Source organism: Pleuronectes platessa, chromosome 14 (genome assembly GCF_947347685.1).
Source record: "Pleuronectes platessa chromosome 14, fPlePla1.1, whole genome shotgun sequence".
In the NCBI taxonomy this organism is placed as follows: Eukaryota; Metazoa; Chordata; class Actinopteri; order Pleuronectiformes; family Pleuronectidae; genus Pleuronectes; species Pleuronectes platessa.
In genome coordinates this window covers 11,012,318-11,032,182 of record NC_070639.1, presented here as the reverse complement: position 1 = coordinate 11,032,182, position 19,865 = coordinate 11,012,318, and the positions used below count along the sequence as shown (strand labels likewise).

Sequence of the window (19,865 nt, the reverse complement as noted above, 5' to 3'; positions counted from 1 at the left end):
CTCTCTCTCTCTCTGACTCGCTCTCTGTCTCTCTCCACTCATTCACTCTGTTGTTCTCTCTCTCTCTATCTCTATCTCTCCGCCTCACTCATAAACCCTCACTCACAGCTCACGTACTTCCTTCCCACACCTTTTCATTGACCTGAGCCTTTTCAATAACGCACCCGGTGTGTTGGCGTGATGTGAGGATGGTACGAACGGTACACAAGCCTCCTCCTCCCACTCTTTCCTGAGACGCAAGCACCCACAGATCCATCCAATAGGCTCACAGCTGCTGGAGTTGGGCATTCCATTCCCTTCATAACTTCATAACTTCATGCCTTCATGCCCAGGCGTGGCTGACCTTTTTCTCAGGGTCAGATTGCAACCCAAAAGGTTACTGGGTGAAACTTTGGGTTGAACTTTTAAGGGCCTAGTTCAACCATTGTGTGGAACTGAGAGATATTGATATTTATAAAAAAATGTGGTCACTATCGGGTCAGACTGCAAAAACAAAGGCTACTGTGTGCTTAACACATCTATAGGCTTGAATTTTCAGTTGAAGAAGTGTTATTCTATGGACCTCAGCATTTGTATTTTCTAGTATGTAGGGCAGGGCTCATCAAACTGCACTGCTGATGGCTCACAGTATTTATAGATCTGCGTGTGAGTGGGAGCTTGCCATGGTATGCAAGCAGAGGTGTTGAGGGACTTTGTAATCTCTTTCTGTGTCTGTAACCTCTTAACCCAGTTTTGGAGGTCAAGGGTACACGGCAGGTTCTCTCCCGTCTTCCTCTCTGCTTTTCTTTTTGATACCCTCTCTGATCCCTGGCAGCTGCACGCCTCCGTGGGACCTTTGTGTGCAAACACCTCCCCCTCTTCCTCATCCTCCTGTTTTTCCTCCCTCTGTAATCTGTCTGTGTCCATTCATCAGCCGTGGCCTCTTTCTTTTAATTTGCTCTCGCTCTCTTGTTGTGAAAAAAAGGCCTTTGCAGATTCTGCCCTTGCAGAGATGTGTTTCAAGGGTGATGTCAAACGGCAACCACTAGCAGGAGAGTATTACAGAGGAAATATGAGGAGAAGGGATATGACATAGAAGGGCAGACAGGAGCAATGTTTCTGTGTGAGGCTGCGTGTCTGGCGGTGGGGTGGTTGGGTTAATTGTAGGGGTGGAAGGCCACACAGTCATTTGTACCCTGAGTGCTGCATTAAGGATTAGTCCCAGGGCTGCATTTCATCCACTGTCACCCTTCTGTACAAAGAGCAGGTGAGGGGTTTTAACATGGAACTGGTTCCCTGCCGCTGGAGAAAGAAAACCGTCTCAGTGGTGCACCTGGACACCTGCTCTCCCTGATAGGATGACACAGTGTTTTCATGTGTTGTATTGTCTGTCACACAGAATGAGGAACCCCAGCTGTAAATGTGGTTGATTGACTGGAAAACGATCCCTGCTACTCCTTGTTTAAGAAGATGCTTAACTGAGACTTTTCTCCTTTTCTTTAAAGGGAGTGAGCAGTCAGAAAGGTTCCGTCTCATACACTCTGATGCCAGATTGATCAAATGGGAACGGGCCAACATTGCCTCAGGCAGTGTGGGAGTATTACACACATATGTGAGGCTGTGACTCAGGAGGTAGAGCAGGTCGGCTAACCAGAAGATCTGAGGTTCAATCCCTGGCTTCTGTAGTCAGCGTGCGGAAATGTCACTGAAATGTCACTGAACCCTGACTGCCGACGATGTGTGATTGAAAAGTTAAAATAGTAGCACTGTATGTATTTAAGTGGTTGGAGCTAAGAAACGTGCTACATAAATACAGTCCTTTACATTGACCATATGAAAAAAAATAAAAATAATTGGCCATCATGACACAAATCCCTGTTGTGTAGGAAAAAGTTTGAGTGACATTTGGAGTGGGTGGGTAGGTTCATGGATCAATCAGAAATCTCTGTGAAATGAAATATTGGCCTAAATTCTTCAAACACCAATACCATACCTACAGATGAATTGCCTTGTACGTGCAATCTCATTGTGTCAACTTATCTAGATGCTGTTAGCTCCCAGCAGCACTAAACAACATAAACACAGTTGGCAACAAGCTGGTGGACAAACTGGAATATGAAGCTACTGAACGCCTTGTATTTCCTGAAGGAGGTGGTGGAGACCAAAACAAAGTTATAAGTGTAGTAGAGTTGAGTCCATATCCTCTATATATTTAAATACTAATGTGTGAGCCATTTCAACTTTGTAAAGAGTTAAGATGTCAGTGTCTTATACCAAGTTTTGTTGCGTCCAACTGACCAAAAGTAAAGTAAAGCACGATTTTAGAAAAACTCAAATTGGATTCTCTAAACTGCCTTTTCCATTTCTTACATTTTCGATTGCTACAGAGCAACTGTGGTTCAGGTAAACATAGTTATACTTCAAAGATGTGGATCGACAATAAATGGGTCCAATAAATGTCACACAAATGCATTAGTAAAAAGTGGAGTTCTGATGCATCAAGGTTTGAGCTGCACTGTGGTTAGAGACAACATTTCTGTTTTTAAAGTCAATTCTTTCTTGTAATTTCTCTAAAACCCTTATTTATCTTTCGGAGGAGCTGTCTTTTTTTCTTTACCACATAAGTTGTTTCTGCTGCGCTGCCTGTGATTAAGAGTGCGCTGAAGCTCTTTGAGGTCAAAGGCCACGTGTAGTTTCTTCGTACACACCCCCACTCTCTGATCTTTGAGAGATTGACTAAGCTTGGTCCGTTGCATGCGAGAGTGTGTTTCTGTGCTCTTGTGTGTTGGCTGTGCATGTGCGCGTGCTAGGATTTCCTCCTACACATCAGATTGTAGGAGAAACGGACAACAGCCTGACACGGCCGTCGTGGTTGTCCTTATCCTACGCACCAGCCTGTGTGCGAGCGAGTCCAACAGCCAGCAGAACAACAAGCCCTGGCTGGGACGAGTGTCACACTGCTCCTGCTTCTGAAGCTGCCGTATAGCCTCACTGTCATAGACGGCACCATAGGAGTCACTGCGCTGGCTGAGATACAGATTCAAGCCTCCACGTTTGGCAGTCAACCTCCATCCTCAGTCCTGTAGTGATGGAGCTGGAGACCCTAAGCCTTGATACATTAAAAAACAAAAGCCCCCTCGGTGGACAACAGAAAGGAGGAAGACGTCCATCTTCAGATGTGTGATTAGAAAAAAATCCAAGTCTGGCAGTGAGCGGTTCTGAAGAAAAGAAAATGAGATGGACGGCGCAAAAAAAGGCAGCAATGAGGAAATTGGAAAAGAGAGGAATGGAGACAGAAGCGACGTTATTTGAAATGGGTAGCGGGGTGATGCTGAATAGTGTGTGACCAATAAATGATGAGGGTCTTCCACTCCACTCCTATGTGATTGGTTACACCTCCCCGGGGCATTACCCACAATACAACTGGCGCTATAGGGATGCACTTTAAATAGTCTCTGCCTGATGTGACTCCTAGGGTTAATGCAGTCACTAACCGCCAAACCAGTTCTAAACGCAATTAGCCTGCACAAATCGAGGAAGCCGGGAAAGAAAAGGAAAGAAGGGGAAAGGGTCTAGAGATGAGAAGCCGGAATTTCAATTAGGCAGGACGAGAGCTTTTGGGCGACTCATTTTCAGAACAAGCTGCGGTAAAATACCACATTTCTCCCGTCACAGTTTCCATTTTCATTACCGTTATGGCCTACTTTTTTTTTTTTTTTTTTTTTTTCAGTGGAGAAAAAGGATCCTTTCACCTGCTAAAACAGTGGCCCTACAGTAAGCGAGTAATCTGTAAAACGTTTGTGTGTTTCCTGCACACGTGCAACCTTTTAAGCGTTTGCGGAGAGGGCAAAGAACAGAGGTGTTGGTTTCTCTGTGCTTAGCAGAGGCTGTGCGCTGTTAAACACACACGCGGAGTAAAAGTGGCTGAATCATGCTTGTGCTGAGCTCAGCGTTGTGTGTGGTTTGTGTGTGTGTGTGTGCGTGTGTGTATCTGATTTGTATGTCTCCCTTGATTTTTCTTTCCTTTCTCAAGGGAGTCAGCCAAGTTGCACTCCTGTACTTCACTTAATGAGAGACTGCACGGGGAGATGTCGTCTCACATTCTGTCTTCTACCCTGGGAGACACGGAGACACCCCCACCTCCCCTTTCCGCTCGGTTCCATCTTCTCTCCCCCCCCCCATCAATCCGGGAGCTCCAGATTCGATTTAAGTCTGGTCCACGCCTCAGCCCCCCCAGTCGGCGTTGGTCATGCAGGCTTATGGTTACGTCAATACGGCTGTTCGTCGAGCTCCATCACGGGAGAAGGGGCACACGGGTGATTGAAGCACACAGCGTACGATTGCAGAGGGAAGAAGTGATCGAATTAAGATGGAGCTGCAAAAATGGGAAGGGGAAAATATGAAGATAGGAATCTCTTTTAGTGAAGACAAATGGTTGAATGGTACGGACAAAGAAAGTTAGAGTAAGATGTATTGGAGGGAAAGGTGAGCAGTCAGGAGAACGTGCCGATAAATAGACAAGGGAAGTTATATCTCTGTGTCTCTTGGTATTGATTGGGAGCAGAGGCCTGTTTGTGACGGGAGCATTTCATCTCCCTCATCTCTCCTTGCACTGACACTTCTGCCTTTTTTTCGGCTCTCCTCCCCCCCCTTCTCTAGCCTCGCCATCACCTCTCACTTTCATTTACAATTACATTCCCTTCTCTGCGTCTGGCCTGTGTGTGTGTGTGTCGTGTTTATGCACATCCTGGCTCTAAGCTGCGGACCAGGCAGGACTCCAGATGGAAAGAGATTTTATCACTGCGTCTGGCTTGCTATTTTCTCGCACATCTCATCTACTTTAGCGGACAGGGCTCCCCGCTCCATAATATTACCGGCATTCAGACTCACCATAAACACACACACACACACATGTATATATATATATATACAAATACACAGGAAACAAACAGAGTCACAGTCACCCGCTGAAGTGAGCCGTCAGTCAGGACAGATGTCGCACACGTAATTGAGCCTGAGAGGTACGGTGCTGTAGTGCTCCCGACGGAACACATGCTTTCTACTGAACATCGCTGAAGAGGGCTTTAACAACCCGGCGGATCACTGTGGTAGACAATACAACTGCTGAATACAGTAGAACATTGTTGCACCGTGAATAAAACAACGCTGCTACACAGAGCCACTGACAGCTCAGTACTTGTAGGGCAATCTGTGATGCAGCCCGATTATGGTGCTGTGCAAAAAGTTTATCAGCACTTAAGATTACTTTTGATTCTCCTTCACGTAATACCACCAGACGTAGAGCGGGTTTAAAAAATATATATTATTCATAAAGTGTCTAAAAACGATTGGAGCCACGTTTCTTATTTTATTGGCTTGTGTACTAATGTTATCCAAAATGTTTCCAACAATGTTCCAATACAGATTTTAGACAAATTTGTCGAAATGTGTTTCATTTTGTTCGCTTCTAAATGAGTCATACCCTCTTTACGGCCCGTTGGCAGTCCTCACTCAGAGTGGATCACGATTATTCATTGCCATTAGCTACATAACGTTCACAAATAAAACTTGAATACATTACCTCATCCCTGAACTTTAGTCGTGTCAGGTAGACTTTCATCAGCAATGGTAGTGATGACAACAACAACTCCCATGATCCCGAGCTGCCTCATGATATCATCAAACAAGGTCTTCTGTTTTTTATTGAAAGCCCACAAGTGTCTGAAGCTGCATATTGTACGTTTAAAGGAGAAAGATATTCGTAAAGACACTGATTTGATTTTTCCCCCTCTTACTGCGCTGAATGTGAAATTAACTAATAAAGAAACACTGCGGTATTATTTCTGAGAGTGCCCTCGATTTACTTTTAGTGCTAGGAACAGAAGCGTGATTCGGGGACAGCGAGAGAGTGGGTGGCAAAGAATGAAGTTGAATCCAAGTTTGAAATTGTTACACAAATCCCAGGGCATCGTGAAAAGTGCTGCTCTCGAAGCTGGGGCCGAGAATCAAATAAGTAACTGCAATCACATTAGACGGGGAGCAACTGCATTTTAACTTTGTCTTGAGCTTGTTACAAAAAGGGTCCAAATCAAATCTGGCTGCCTGACACGAGATACTCTGATAGTCTGGGGTGGCTCTTAGGTCTTGTCAACTGCCTGTCACTCGCTGTGAGTCAGAAACACTGAATAGAGACAGTTAGGCAGAGGGCTTGTTGGGTAGAGGATAAAGTGGCAGAAGCAAAGTCAAAGAGGACTAGAGCGATACTACGTGTCTTCAAGGGTCCGAAGTTTGAGTCCTGCTCCGACCTGTCAAAAATTGGACATGCATCTTTTAATAAATGGTTCAAGCCCAGTCGCAGAGACGCCGCAGACATTTTGACATGTCATAGCAGGAGAAGCACAGGTGTTACTGAATAACGATGACTCTGTGCGGTCCAAGTATCCCAGTAAAACATGTCAGCATGTCAGGGAGCCAGCGTGCCAAAGAGCAGGACCCTGAAACTGAAACACCTAATTGGAATTGAGCCATCATTCATTTTACACCCGAGCTTTCACACCGTGTCATGTCAAAAAGCTCTGCCGTGAAAAACGCCGGTAATCCCGAGGAGAATTCGACCCGATCCAAAAGCGGTTTATTCCAAATAGAGGAATAAAAAAAATTGTCTGTGAGAGAACGCCGGTGCTGACAGCAGGATGGTGTGCCACTATGATAATTGCACTGTGTTTTCCAGGCATTTCACGCCCTTTGTTATTGAAAACATTCATTTCGAAGATAGCTAGGATTCGCTGGCATTTACACACAGAGACTCAAGACCCATGGTGTCACAGTGGGATCCTGGACTGCTCAGATAGGACCCAGCTACATCCACGTTACCATGTAGTCGGCCCTGTGTTTTCAGTTTGCATTTAAGTCCGAAAGGGCGAAAACATAGATATTACAACCTAGATTGACAATCACTAGCAGGCAGATCTTCATTAAGGCCCATACTGGACTCCTCGCACACATCTGAATATTACATTTGCAGAATTCTCCAAGATTTATCACTTCAATTAAAAAAAATACTTCAAATTCTGTTAGCACATTACTGATCAAAACCGTTGATGCATAACTGAATCCCTATTATGCCAGCTACACATTGGTAGTAGTTGGATGTTTCTAGCCATATGTTTAAGACAGTGCGTGCCCCCCCCCACATTTAAATCAGTTTAATCTGGATTTTTATTCTGATCTGCACCAAATTGTCACACTGACATTTGCCTAATTTCCATGACTCATTCCCTGAGAAAAAGGTTTTATGTTGCATTGTTAACAAAAGTGATCAAAATTCCTGTATCTGCCCATTTTTCTGGATTGGCGCTAAATTTGGACTTCTTGGCCGATGTCTTATCCTTCCATCAAGTTTCGTGGCATTCCTTTTCAAAGTTTTTGTGTAATCTTGCTCACAAACAAATGTACAAATCAACCAAACAAACACATGGAAATCCCTGCTCTTTCTCTCACCATTGGTTTTACAGTTTTTACTGAACACTGTTTTAAAAGGACAACATAGTAGTTCTAGATCTAGCCTCGGCCCAAATCAGGTCCCAGGTCAGCTCTATGACACTATGAAGCCAGCAGACATAGAGACGAGGCTGGATTGTGTTTTAGCACCACATGCCTCTGGCTCTACATATTTGTGCTGAGGAGTGTGGTGGGCCAATTAAGAAGCTTTTGCCATTAAACATGAACCTAAATGCTCTCGTAGCCTACAGACACACTTTCATGCAAATACTCTGCTTTGCAAATTTTGGCTGTTACCCTTATGAACACATAAATGATGTCAGAGATGCTCCTCTGCATTTAGCTTGTCGCCCACATTATAGCTGGGCTAATGAGAAAGGATTTAGTGTGATAATAAATGCTTATGTACGTGTGTGTGTGTGTGTTTTCAGAGTATATGTTTGTTAACGTTTATATAATGGGCTAAAGATGTGCTAGTGTTCCTCTTGTTGATTTGATTAACTTAGCAAAGCGCTAAACCTCAGGGGCCCCGCTGCCTCCTCTCCGGCAGATTAACAGAGCACAGCCCCGGTTTGAATATGAATTCCGCATGAATATGGATGTGAATGGATGTGCTAATGAGTGTTTGTGTTCACGTCGTAAAAAATGTGTGTTAGTAGAGAGGGGAGCTTGCCGTATTGTTGCCTGCAGGACTCGTACGGTTGTAAGTGTGGTCCAGGAAACACTCGGGCCGGCTGCTGCTGCATTGTTTGATGGCGGCAGCTGCTTTGAAGGCTTATCTGAGCACGAGAGGGGCAGGAGGTTTTTCCTGGTTCCAGCGATAACCCTTTTTGACACGGACACGTATGCACACACAGGCATCGGAATCCATTTGCACACATTCGGATGGAATGGAACGTGCACAGATTTGGGCTCTTGCGTCCTCGGGCAGGTTATTCAGTCACTGGCAGACACGGTTAAGATGCTGAGACAGTAATTCTTTTCGGTGATGTATCCTGTGCACGGCGAAGTAGACGAGCGAGGATTATTAGAGAGCAACTGCACTCAGACAAATGATTTTTCCTGCACTACCAACTCTTGGGTGGCGGTGATGTAGATGTTTGTGCAACACAGCTGGCCGTGCTGCAGTCGATTTGGCTGTGCCAGCATGCAGATTGTACAGAGCAGAAAAGGAGAGGGAACCACTATGAAGAGCAGGCGTCACATCAGACAGAGGGCCTGATGTTAAACATCAGTCCACCGGAAATCAAAGATAGGGTTGTAGCTGTATTGGCTTTAGACGGGATTCCACGTCATGAAAATTGATGGTTATCATCCCGTGCACGTTTGCTCACTGCGCATCTCTCCTCCTCAGCTGTCTGTTAGATTTACTCCACAAACACATGCAGAGAAAAAGGCAGAGAGAAGAGAGACTGCCGATATCCCGGGAAAAGAATCCAATGCATCATTTTGGATCCCAAAAATGAACTTGGCTGCAGATTGGCAGTCAAAGGAGGAGACACTTCAAACATGTTTGCCCATCTTGAGGAACACCACCCCTCTGTGCGGATCACAGTATGTGTCCCATTTAGAACTTTAATCCCAAAACGAAAAGACGTGAATATTTAAATGGCAATGAAAGTATTTTCCACATCACTGATCCTGGCCACGCCTTCGTCGTCTATGTGACGATACTTCTCGCTATTTTCACAAACTGAATATTATATCAATGAATGGAGGAATTCAGCAGCACATTCATTCATTATGAAAATAATCATTATTTGCACTTTGATAACCAAAAAGTTTAAACGTGCTCCACCACAAACAACCACAACAGTAAAACCCTGCTTTTGATTATGGTTTAATAGATAATAAGACCATCACATGACTTTTTTTCTGCAGTAAATATTTGAATACTTCATTTACATGTTACAACACTGACCTTTTATTAACATTCTCATTGCAGGAGTTTTATGTGTAGCAGTACTTTTACAGTATTTTAAATGTAAAACTGTGAATAATCAAAATTGAAACTCAAAAACAGCCTTCATTGATTTTAACTTTAATAATAATATTAACTGTGAAATACTATGCAACTTTAGTTTTCTCTGGAAAATGCCACACTAAACTGGAATATAAACAACTTATTCTTTGCACTGGCAAGGATAGGAAACCATTTAGATTCAGCCACAAGCCATGATGACGCATTGAACTGGTGGAGAAAACCAGGCCGATAAAACCACCACCACTGCTGCTGTGATCGTAAGTTGTTTACTTTTCCCTGCATACAAAATCCAGTTTGGAGTAACCATCGGAGAAGTCCCCACCTCCGTGTCCTTTCCTTGGCCTGTGAATAAGCCCTGTTGATACAAGTTTAAAGATTAACATCACATCCACCTCATTAAAATCCTAATCACATGCTTCATTTTTTCTTTCTGCAACGGGAAACTGAGGATTAGTTTAAACATCTTACGCAATGATATTTAAGTGTGGGCCGTGGAGCCGGCTGCAGGCTGTTGTTGCTGTAGTAGAAGTGGAAAAGTGAAAGTGGGAGAAGCCTCGGAGGCCTCAGGCGCATTCTGGTGAAGCGGCACGATGGCGAGCAAGCTGATGACCCTCAAGCTCCGTCTCAGGGACACGCCGCTATCTAGTATCTGCAGTGCAGAGTCGGGTGCTCTCACAAATATCTAAAAGCTTTAGCAAGGACTTTCGACTTTGTGTAAAGACACACAAACACACACACACACACACATTTACACTTGACGGCGAGCTGAACAATAGTCCTTCATGAGTCCATTGTTGCAAACATGCTCCGGCAAATCTCCGTGCCAGAATCCCTTCCCAGCATTCATTCCAAAGTCATATTTGGACCTGTTAACGTGTCCCACGATCAAACACACATGCTTCAAACACAGTCACTCAAATCCAATGAAGGCCCCCTCGTCCCCCCCCCCCTTGTCATGGTGGCTGAGGTGTGTTCTTGGAAAAGTGTCCGTCGATTGTCGCGGGACTTGTGCTCCTGCAGCTGTCAATGTGTTTCCTCAGCGACGCCCTGCCCAGCTTATTGTGGCTCTCAGTAGCTTATACCATTTGTCATTCTTTACAAGCAGCAAAGCCTCTGAGAACACACTCACCACCGGCTATTTTTGTCTTCATCTGATCAATTTGGCTGGTATTTGAGCAGAAGTGAAGGGGTCAAAGGTGGCGTCCTAGGCTTTCACAATAAAATAAATCCTTGCGCCTCACTAGGCTGAATATAAGCTGATTTGGATGTTTAAAAATACAGCGCAATCATTTAAATGTCAGCTTTCTCCAGCCCGACCCGGTGCAGGACTCAGGAGCTGAACCCTCAAACCAAACGTAGCTCTCAAATATCAGTCGTCACCTTACAGAGAACTGCATTTTTGTCCCCACAGTGGTTACAGAGTCCCCGTGGACTCAGTGTGCATTCAGGTTTAAGTCCCCACGGGATGTTTACACGAGCCCACGAGCGCACAGCCAAACTGACAGAGCCACGACCGGTGCCTTCCTCACGATTGACCGCGAGGTAGACAACAGGCATCTGCTGCCACCTGTGCCCTTTTCGCCTTTGTGCAGAATGTTGTAGAGAGATGGGTTTTTGCATGCGTGTATGAGGGGGGTGGTGTGGGGGGGTGGGACTGGCATATGCCTGATTCCCCTCAGCGCTGGCAGCTCAGACAGACAGTTGCTCCCTCATCTGCTGCCCTGCTGGACGTGTGCCTGGCGACTGAGCGCTGCCCACCTCCCCTCGCTGCACTCCACTTGTCTTTTTCTCCCCCCTCTCTCCCTCCCTGGGTCTCGTACGCCAACACAACACATGCAACCCCTCGCTAATACGGTGCACATCTGGCCAGGCGCCACACGCTGCTCCACTCACCCCGTTGCCCCGCCCGCTGGCTGTAACAGTGTAAGCGATCCTCTCGATCTCGTTATTGTGTGTTTATGCACGATTCAAAAGGCTTTAGGTAGGACGGTATTTTTTAGATTCGTGTGCCAACGTACCTTTTTAGTGAAGATGGCTTTGTAGCCTGATTAAAAACACAGTATGTCCTGTGCACACGTTTACATGCACACACACACACTCTCACACTCACACATGGTCAGATGGCTGGGGTTATAACGGACTCTATCCTCGGGGAAGTCTTTAATTGGTCACAGTGCTTCACCATCTGGGGCTGGAGTGACGGAGGGAGGGAGGGATGAAGGGAGATTTTTAGGCGCTCCTGTAAGGGGGTAAGCAGAGATGGAAAGAGGCGGAGAGACTGACTCTAAGTGCAGAACAGGGACGGAGCTTATTAGTTTTAATACTTGCACCTCCAGTAATTCTGGAATGGTAATATACTTCATAGCTGCTTTTTATAGTGCACAAGTGGGAGGGTGCACAAAATGCGATTGATTGCACGTGATGTGTTCATGTGCCCGCAGGTAGACGGGTTATTGCGTGGCATCTGTGTGTTTGTGTTGAGAAGTGGCGATGACTCTGGGGTGTGTGTTTTTGCTGGTGTTGGCAGATGGAGCAATGCCCTGCACATTTGCGAACAACCTCCAGGACAGCATTAAAGGACAAGACAAACAGATACACAGTCGGTAATCGTGGTTATCTCTCTCCTCCCGAGTGTTTGCTGTAATTTACAGTGTTTGGATACACGGGAAGAGGGAAGGGAGGAAGAAGTGCACGGCAGATAAAGCGATGGAGAGAGTGGGTCTGAAGTTGGGAAGTGTGGGGACAGGGAGAGGAGCGTGATGCTGAATTGGGGGAAGGAATATTTCACGTGTTTAGGCATGATGAGTAAATCTTTGATGCTCCAAAGGATTTCAGTCAACGATAGCTTTGCACACAGCTCTCCTCAAACACTCTTAGGAAGATTTGTCTTTCATACTCCCACCTCTCCTCAGACTGCCCCTCCTCTCACGCTTTGCCTTTTAATCTGCCGCTTACTCTCCATCTTCCCAACACACTCACTCAGGCTCATTTCCTGGCTGGGCCTCAGCGAGAGGTATAGTGTCATATGTGTGTCTGTGTGTGTGTGCCTGTGTGTGTTTGCGTCTTAGTTAGTGTTAAATCCCCCTCTACTGTCTTTGTGTGAACAGCGTCTCATATCTGAAAGCTTCTTCTCACCATGGATCCCTCTCTTATCGCCACATTCAGCCTTTTAACTCAACGTCACCATTCTTCTGCTACAATAACAAAGCCCACTAATGCCCATCTCTCTCTCTTCTCTTTTCCTCTCCCACTTTCTCCTTTTGTTGTACGTCTTCCTCTGTGCTTGCGCTGTCACGGGCAGTAAACATGGGGAAGTGTTCACAAGTTCACTAAAACAAACTTGAGCAAATTGAAGGTAAAAGTTCTTCAGATATAGGCCTTTTTCCATAAATTTCATTTCCATTCATTATCATATATTATATTGGTTATGCTTTATTTTAAATGTCTTTTAAGCGACTCTTAAAGAAAGAGCTGGCATGTGGATGTGGCTATTAATTCCTTTGAACATTTCCTGAAAAAAGGCTGTAATATTTATAATCTTCACTTGGTAGAGAGAATAAAACCAGCATTTTATTTTATTATATTAGATTCTATGTCTACCCGGGGAGATTTGTAAACACAACATTAGCAAACAGTTGCCAATTTACACATGCAGTAGACAGCATTTAACAGTTAGCATTCATTTAGAGTGTTTCAAGCTAACTAGATAATTTACGTTCAAAATATTTATATTTGTCTTTTCACTGTAGAATCTATTGTTATTATGAACATATATATATATCGCAGTAGCTGAACATGCTCACTTAAATGTTAATGTTCATCATTGAAGTTGATTCATAATTTTCCAGCCATCATTTCTCTTCTAAGAGAAGTTATAATGTTGGATAATATCCTATAACACTATGTCTGTGGGTCAACTGCTCTCTGTTAAATGAACCAAATGGATGCATCTAATTCTTTTTACTTCAATGTTGAAATGATAAAATAGACTCAACTATTCAGTCATTCTCTCTGCGTCTTAAATCCTCCTCCGCTCTCATTGGAGGTTCAGCCTGCAATGTAATGTAGGGTACACATAATTGAAATGCTATGATGGAATGAGTGGCCTTCTAACTTCATGCATTTTGCACTTTCAGCAAAAGCAAGTAAAAAAACAAAAACATGCTGTGCCAGTAAGTTCTGTTGTTAACTCGCTGTATACTCGTCTTAGAAATAATTTTAATAAGCAGCCCACCCCTGAGGACTGTTTGTAATGCAGTGACCCAGTATGGCTGAGTCACATCTCTGGAGGAAATGTCTGGGTGAACATGGGGGGGGCAACTTCATTCCGTTATCCCGAGCCCCCTCTTTATACAGAGACTCTGACATAAAGCCGTCAGGAAGACCCCCTCATTGTGCCGCCTTGGGTTGTTTACACTGAACCAAACAAACTGCTACATGACGCCCCCCCCCCTGTGTGGTTTTTAGAAAGCATGCCAGTGTTCCAGAATCAGAGGCGTGACATGTAAGACAACAATATCCGGATTTCTCCCACCATGCCGGCGCTCCGTCTTATACTCTGCTGCCGGGATAAAGGTGGAACAGCCATGTCTTCTTCGTCTATGTTTTATACAGAAAGGAGGTGGAAGAAACGCACAATTCCCTCTTTGAACAGGCTGTGGAAGACTGTGTGTGTGTGTGTGTGTGTGTGTGTGTGTGTCTGTGTGTCGGAGAGCAGCTGTTCCCACAGGATTGACAGTGCATGTGTGTTTGGGTGTGAGAGAGAGGGGGAGAGAGAGAGAAAGAGGGAGAGGCTGCCAGATTATGATGTGCTTCTCCTGCTACCTTTAGGTATAATGAGCTGTATTAGCCACAGGGGCCTAGCTCTGTTTCTGTCTCTCTCTCTCAAACTCACACACGCACACAGACCAGATGTTACACCCTTTACTAGTTTTTATGACCCCCACCCCCAGGACATAAACCTTCACCTATTTCCATGTTCATTGTCTGACTGACATGTACAGTGTAATCCAGTTACAGAGGAATCGGCACTCAATAAAACAAAACGAGCAGGAGGACGAAGTACTCTGAGAAAAAGTGAATGAGTGATAATTGGGTGCTGACGAGCAACTTGCATGTCGAGAGGGAAACTCGCCAGATACTGTGGCACCGGCGAGAGGGGGCGTGGACGGTGGCGGTGATGGCAGTGGAGGGGAGGGGGCTGCGTAGACGGAATAGGGCTGGAGCGAGGAGAAAACTGCGAGGAGAGAAAATGGGACAGAGCCTGGAGAAGCGTGGCGGTGTAAGGAGACATGAAAGATCGCTTCCTCTTTATTAAATGAAGAGGCCATTTTTCCTTTCAGTTATTGTGACCCGAGTGTTGGGGCACGAGGTGCACAGTTGCACTCTCACACCCACTGAGAGTGATTTTCCAGTAGTGGGGGACCTCGTTCGTTCCGAAACTGGAAATCTCATAACAGCATCTGAGAGATCTTTTATATCCTCTCACCCTTTTTCTATTTCATTCCCCTCTTTCTTTCTATTTAATCTCTCTTCGTGTTTTTAGAAGATTGGAGGTGGTGTGTTAGGATAGGGCCAAGTGGAAGCCTCTTTGATCAGACTGGATAATGGGAGATGGTCTCCTCTTCTCAGTGGCTCATTTAAAAAGCAAATTATTGAAAACATTTCATTTTTCAGTTTTACAACCTTCAAAATATCAAAACAAAGCTTGTTTTGAATCTCATATTCATGCTGGTATTATGAATGGAGTTAATTCTCAATTTCTGATCGAGATAATAAACTAGAATTGCACTTAGAAGAACGCATATGGCCACCAAGGCCCAACAATCCCCTTCCGACACCTTATGTAATCTGAATTTTTATTTGAATCTGCACCAAATTTCCGTCACTCATAGCTATCGTTTCCTTCTCGGATATTTTCTAAAATCATGATCCATGAATTCCCCCCAAAAATATTCCAGGATTCTTCCCATTGATCCTTCCATCCAGTTTCATGGAAATCTGTTCAGCATTTTTTACATAATTCTGCGAACAAACAAACAAATGCTGACGAAAATGTCCTTGATGGAGTAACAATTGTGTATTCACTCATAATATACCTAGAGCCATTTTATTCTATGCACACTTTTAGACATGCATTGAAATCCCTGACACGTTTCGCTCTAAGGGAGAATGCTTCGGACATTTCCCAGACCTTTTCCTGCCAGTGCCCTACTAAAGTGTTCCGAGAAGTGAGCCCACATGAGAATACAGCAGGAAAAATCCACAGTGAGCAAGTGCACGTGTTGATAACGTTTCCAACATGTGACGAAGGCGAAGAGTTGATCAATACAAATATTGGTGGACCCATGCACATAGAAGACGCCGACGGAATTATCAGTTTGGAACACAGCTATAGGTTAGAAAGAACCATCCTTTCTCCCCCGCTCATGATCATTCTGTTAATGATTCGCAGTAAATGTAGAAAACTGTAGTTTATCATATTTAAAATATCAAGGGAAAGACGGGTTGGGCTTGACGTGCAACATGAGGCCGAAATCAAAACTGCTTCTGCTCTAGTACACACAATTTGACTGCACGGCTGCTTTCATCTGCAGGGAGAAAAAAAAATATTGAGAAAAGAGACTGACTCATTTTTAGGATAAGTGCTTGGAAAAAAAACAAACATCTATGGCTGCTGATGAGCCATGAATTCATGTGATCAAAGTCCTGCAGTTTGCAGATACTTGAGTTTTGTTGCTCTTGTTATGCGATGTCATCGATGTGGTGCGATGGAAGCATTTAGTCAGTATGCCAAAATGTTTTCAGCAATGTGAGAAATCCTTCACGCCTTTGACCAAGACCTTAGCTCTGTCAGAGTAAATGTTTGACAGTTTTCCAATCCGTTAACTAATTGCAAATAATTTGTGTGACTCCACAGAAATGCCACATAAAGACTAATGAATTTGCTGTCACTTTGCTCATTGTGTGTCCTTATTGAAGAGTCCTGTTGCAAGGCATCGTCAACAGCCTGTCATCACACCGTGGCCATATGGACTACAATTTAAAACATTTGAGTAATTATCTGAGTTTTTGAGTCTGATGAATTTAAGTATTTACTTTTATGAAAGGACTCACTTAAATTATTACTTCTGCCAAGGAGATTCTTTGTTCACCTCTCTCTCTCTCTCTCTCTATTGTTTGGTTTAGTTAGTTTGAGATATAAACAAACGTGACAGAATGGAAACGGAACCATCACGTTTTAGTGTGGATCTGCACAAAGGGGCGTATCCAGGAATTTCTTTCACTTTTTCTATAACATCGTGAGATCGGGCATTTTTCAAATTAGTTTTTACATTTTTCACTGAATGTTGGTTTATGAAACTAAGATCTAAAATCCATGAGTTTTTGCAATATGGTACAGCTTGAGTGAATTTAAGGAAACTGTTGAGCCTTGTTGGAGGTATGTGGTCTACAGAGGGCCATTCCAGTTTGAATTTATTTTTTACATAAAAAATAAGTTACATATAAATAATCACGAAAAACCGCTAGCTAACCTGGTAGTTGGGCACCATGCAGGCTTGCGTCCCTCTGCTGAAGCTTCAGGTTTGGTTCCGACCTGGCCCTTTGCTACATGTCTTCCCTATTCTCTCCCTCTCTCTCTCTCCATATCTTACTCTACCTTAACTCTATCCCTGTAATACATTTACATTTTTTGCTTTGCTTTATGCTGCCCCTGTTTTGTCTTCTGATTTTTTTTTATATATCCTGAACTACATTGTTCACAGCTTCCTTCAGTATTTATTTTGACAACTAAATAAATACACAATTTTTTCCCCGGGTCAATACGATGCACAACATCTTTTATGCCTGTATTACAAGACAGTATTACAATGTGTGAACGCACAGAAACACACATATGAAGTGAGTGCTGTTCTGCATCTTCGACTCAATTAGTTGCACGGCTCATCTGATCATGTGTGTGTTGTATTATTGATTCACCCCCTGCTGTGGACCTAGATCTCACACTTCAACCCCCTCTGGCTGTTTTCCCCCGCACCCCTTTCTTCTCCTTTTAAAGAGTGCGCCCACAAGTCAGTTGCTTTAGCTCTGGGGTAGGATCCTTAGCCTGCCCTCTTTTTACTGGTTTTACTTCACATCCTGTCCATATTATCAGCACAAGCTCCTGAGGACAGTGTGCAGACCCTTACATTGTCAGTTGGCTCCACTGGTTGCTCAGGGTGTTGCGTTTGAAGACGTGTGTGTGTGTGTGTGTGTGTGTGTGTGTGTGTGTGTGTGTGTGTGTGTGTGTGTGTGTGTGTGTGTGTGTGTGTGTGTGTGTGTGTGTGTGTGTGTGTGTGTGTGTGTGTGTGTGTGTGTGTGTGTGTGTGTGTCGTCAAATTAGTGTTTAGGGAAGTGAAGTGTGAGTGACAAGTACACCATCTATATATAAGCAACAAGAAAATAATGATCTATCTGAAGTAGATTTTCCACTTCCTGCTCAGGAATCACAAACTGTGTGTCTGTGTGCTGGGGGGGTATGCAGCCAGCAAAAGAATACTATACCTCTTTGTTATTCATCCTCTTCCTTCTCCTTTTGTCTTCATCTTTACCTTCTCTCCTCTTCCTCCCACTTTACCATCGTCACTACCCGTTTGCCAATTGAACCACTCCATCCCTCAGGTTGAGTCATCGACAGCTCTCAGTGAGAAGAACAAAGGAGCGGGGGATGTGAATGGGCAGGGTAATGGATGAGAAGGACAGGTGTAGGCACACGGTTGCTGTTTATTTCTCCCTCTCTTACTTCCTGACCCGGGATACGCCTGCATGCATTGCCGGCATCCTGGGCCAGAATGTGACGTCTGCAGGGTGATGAGGCTGGACTCAAATGAAGTGAAGCTAAGGATCGCCCACTCAATCTGCTTTCCTCTCAGCAGTCCTCTCAGTTTCACAGGGTAATTAACAATAATTACCCTAGTAGCTTTGCCAAATCGCCATTTGCTTTGCAGCAGTACACACACACAGAAACACTCACAGAAACACAGACACTTAAAGGCTGTTACACACTTGAATGCTGTAACCCCTTCAGCAGTGGATGAACATCTGCATTTAGAGGCAGCAGTCTTATGAATGTAAAACACAATCGGCCAAAGTCTGTTGACTATCCTATCCATACCTACTGTCCATATAGTTGCAAGAACTGGGCCGGAGAGAGCTCTGACCTCAGCCCCCTCACTTGTGGGATGAATTGTTGCACTGGTTGTGTCACCAAACATGGGTGCCCAACTTCAGTTGTGCCTTCGTGGCTGAAACATGAGAAGACGCCTGCAGCCAGTTTCAGAAATCTTGTGGGACACCTTCCCAGAAAGGTATGGCAGGAGATTTAGAGTAAAGCCGTTTCTGCATAAAACGTACAACAACCACATAGACTGGTTTATTGTTCAATGTGCTTGGGAGGGCGTACATTCACCATGGTAGGTTGTCATAAATTTGTACCATTGTAATCAACTCCAAAAGGTTAGCGCTGTAGGTAGTCATCTACTCAGGTGGAAGACTGTTTGGTACAGATGTGGGCACAGATTGAGGCGAACTGTTTCTACCTTGACTCATGAAGAGACATTTTTTTATTTTGAAAGAGATGGTTTATTGTCTCAAAATAAATACAGTGACATATCCAATGTTTAAGTTTAGTCTTTTTTACAATATTATGGGGACAACAAAGTATACAAAGAAACCTGGAATGGACACATGTCATCAACACTAACAACACCAACAAAACACATGGATCATAGAGGGGGTCACCAATTTGCAATCTGTGAAGCAGTGCACATTGGGGCTGAATTTCAATGCGGCACATCTCCTTGCATTATTTACCTTTTTTCAGTCACACGTCACTTTTGATAAACACTTCAACTCTCGACGGCAACATATTCCGCGCTGATGCTACCTGAGTCTTTTCAATGATAGCTCCAGAGGAAGAGAGACATCTGTGCGTGTCCAAAAACATCAACTGACAGCACGGTTTAAACATTAAAGCACAACTTTGGCATAAAAAAAGTAATGTTGTCATGCTTCTCGCCTGCTGCACAAGTTGAGAGCACCGGTGCATTGACAAGTCTGGAAATTCTCCTCCTTCCTCATAATATACCTGGAACTGGGTGCATGCCAGCCGGGGCAAATTTATGCAAACATCTCATTTCGGAGACGACTGAAGTGTAAACAGGCAGAGCAATGTTGATCATCCACACAGGATCCTAAGTAGAGACTTTGCACCTAGCCACAGCAACATGACACAGTTTCCATCTAAAGCCATCAGTCTTCTGCGATCAGCTGTCACAGATTCCCAAACCGAACTGCAGAACAATCATTAATCAGCCTTAAACACACAGTCACAGCCATCTTACCTTAAAACTGCTGTTTGTTT

The 19,865-nt window shown here is 44.3% G+C and overlaps 1 protein-coding gene across 1 annotated transcript in view; it reads left to right on the top strand.

The window, feature by feature from the left end:
- Window positions 1-19,865, top strand: part of igsf3 (immunoglobulin superfamily, member 3) — a 77,432-nt gene that overhangs the window by 20,277 nt on the left and 37,290 nt on the right. The gene's annotated exons all lie outside the window — the stretch shown is intronic.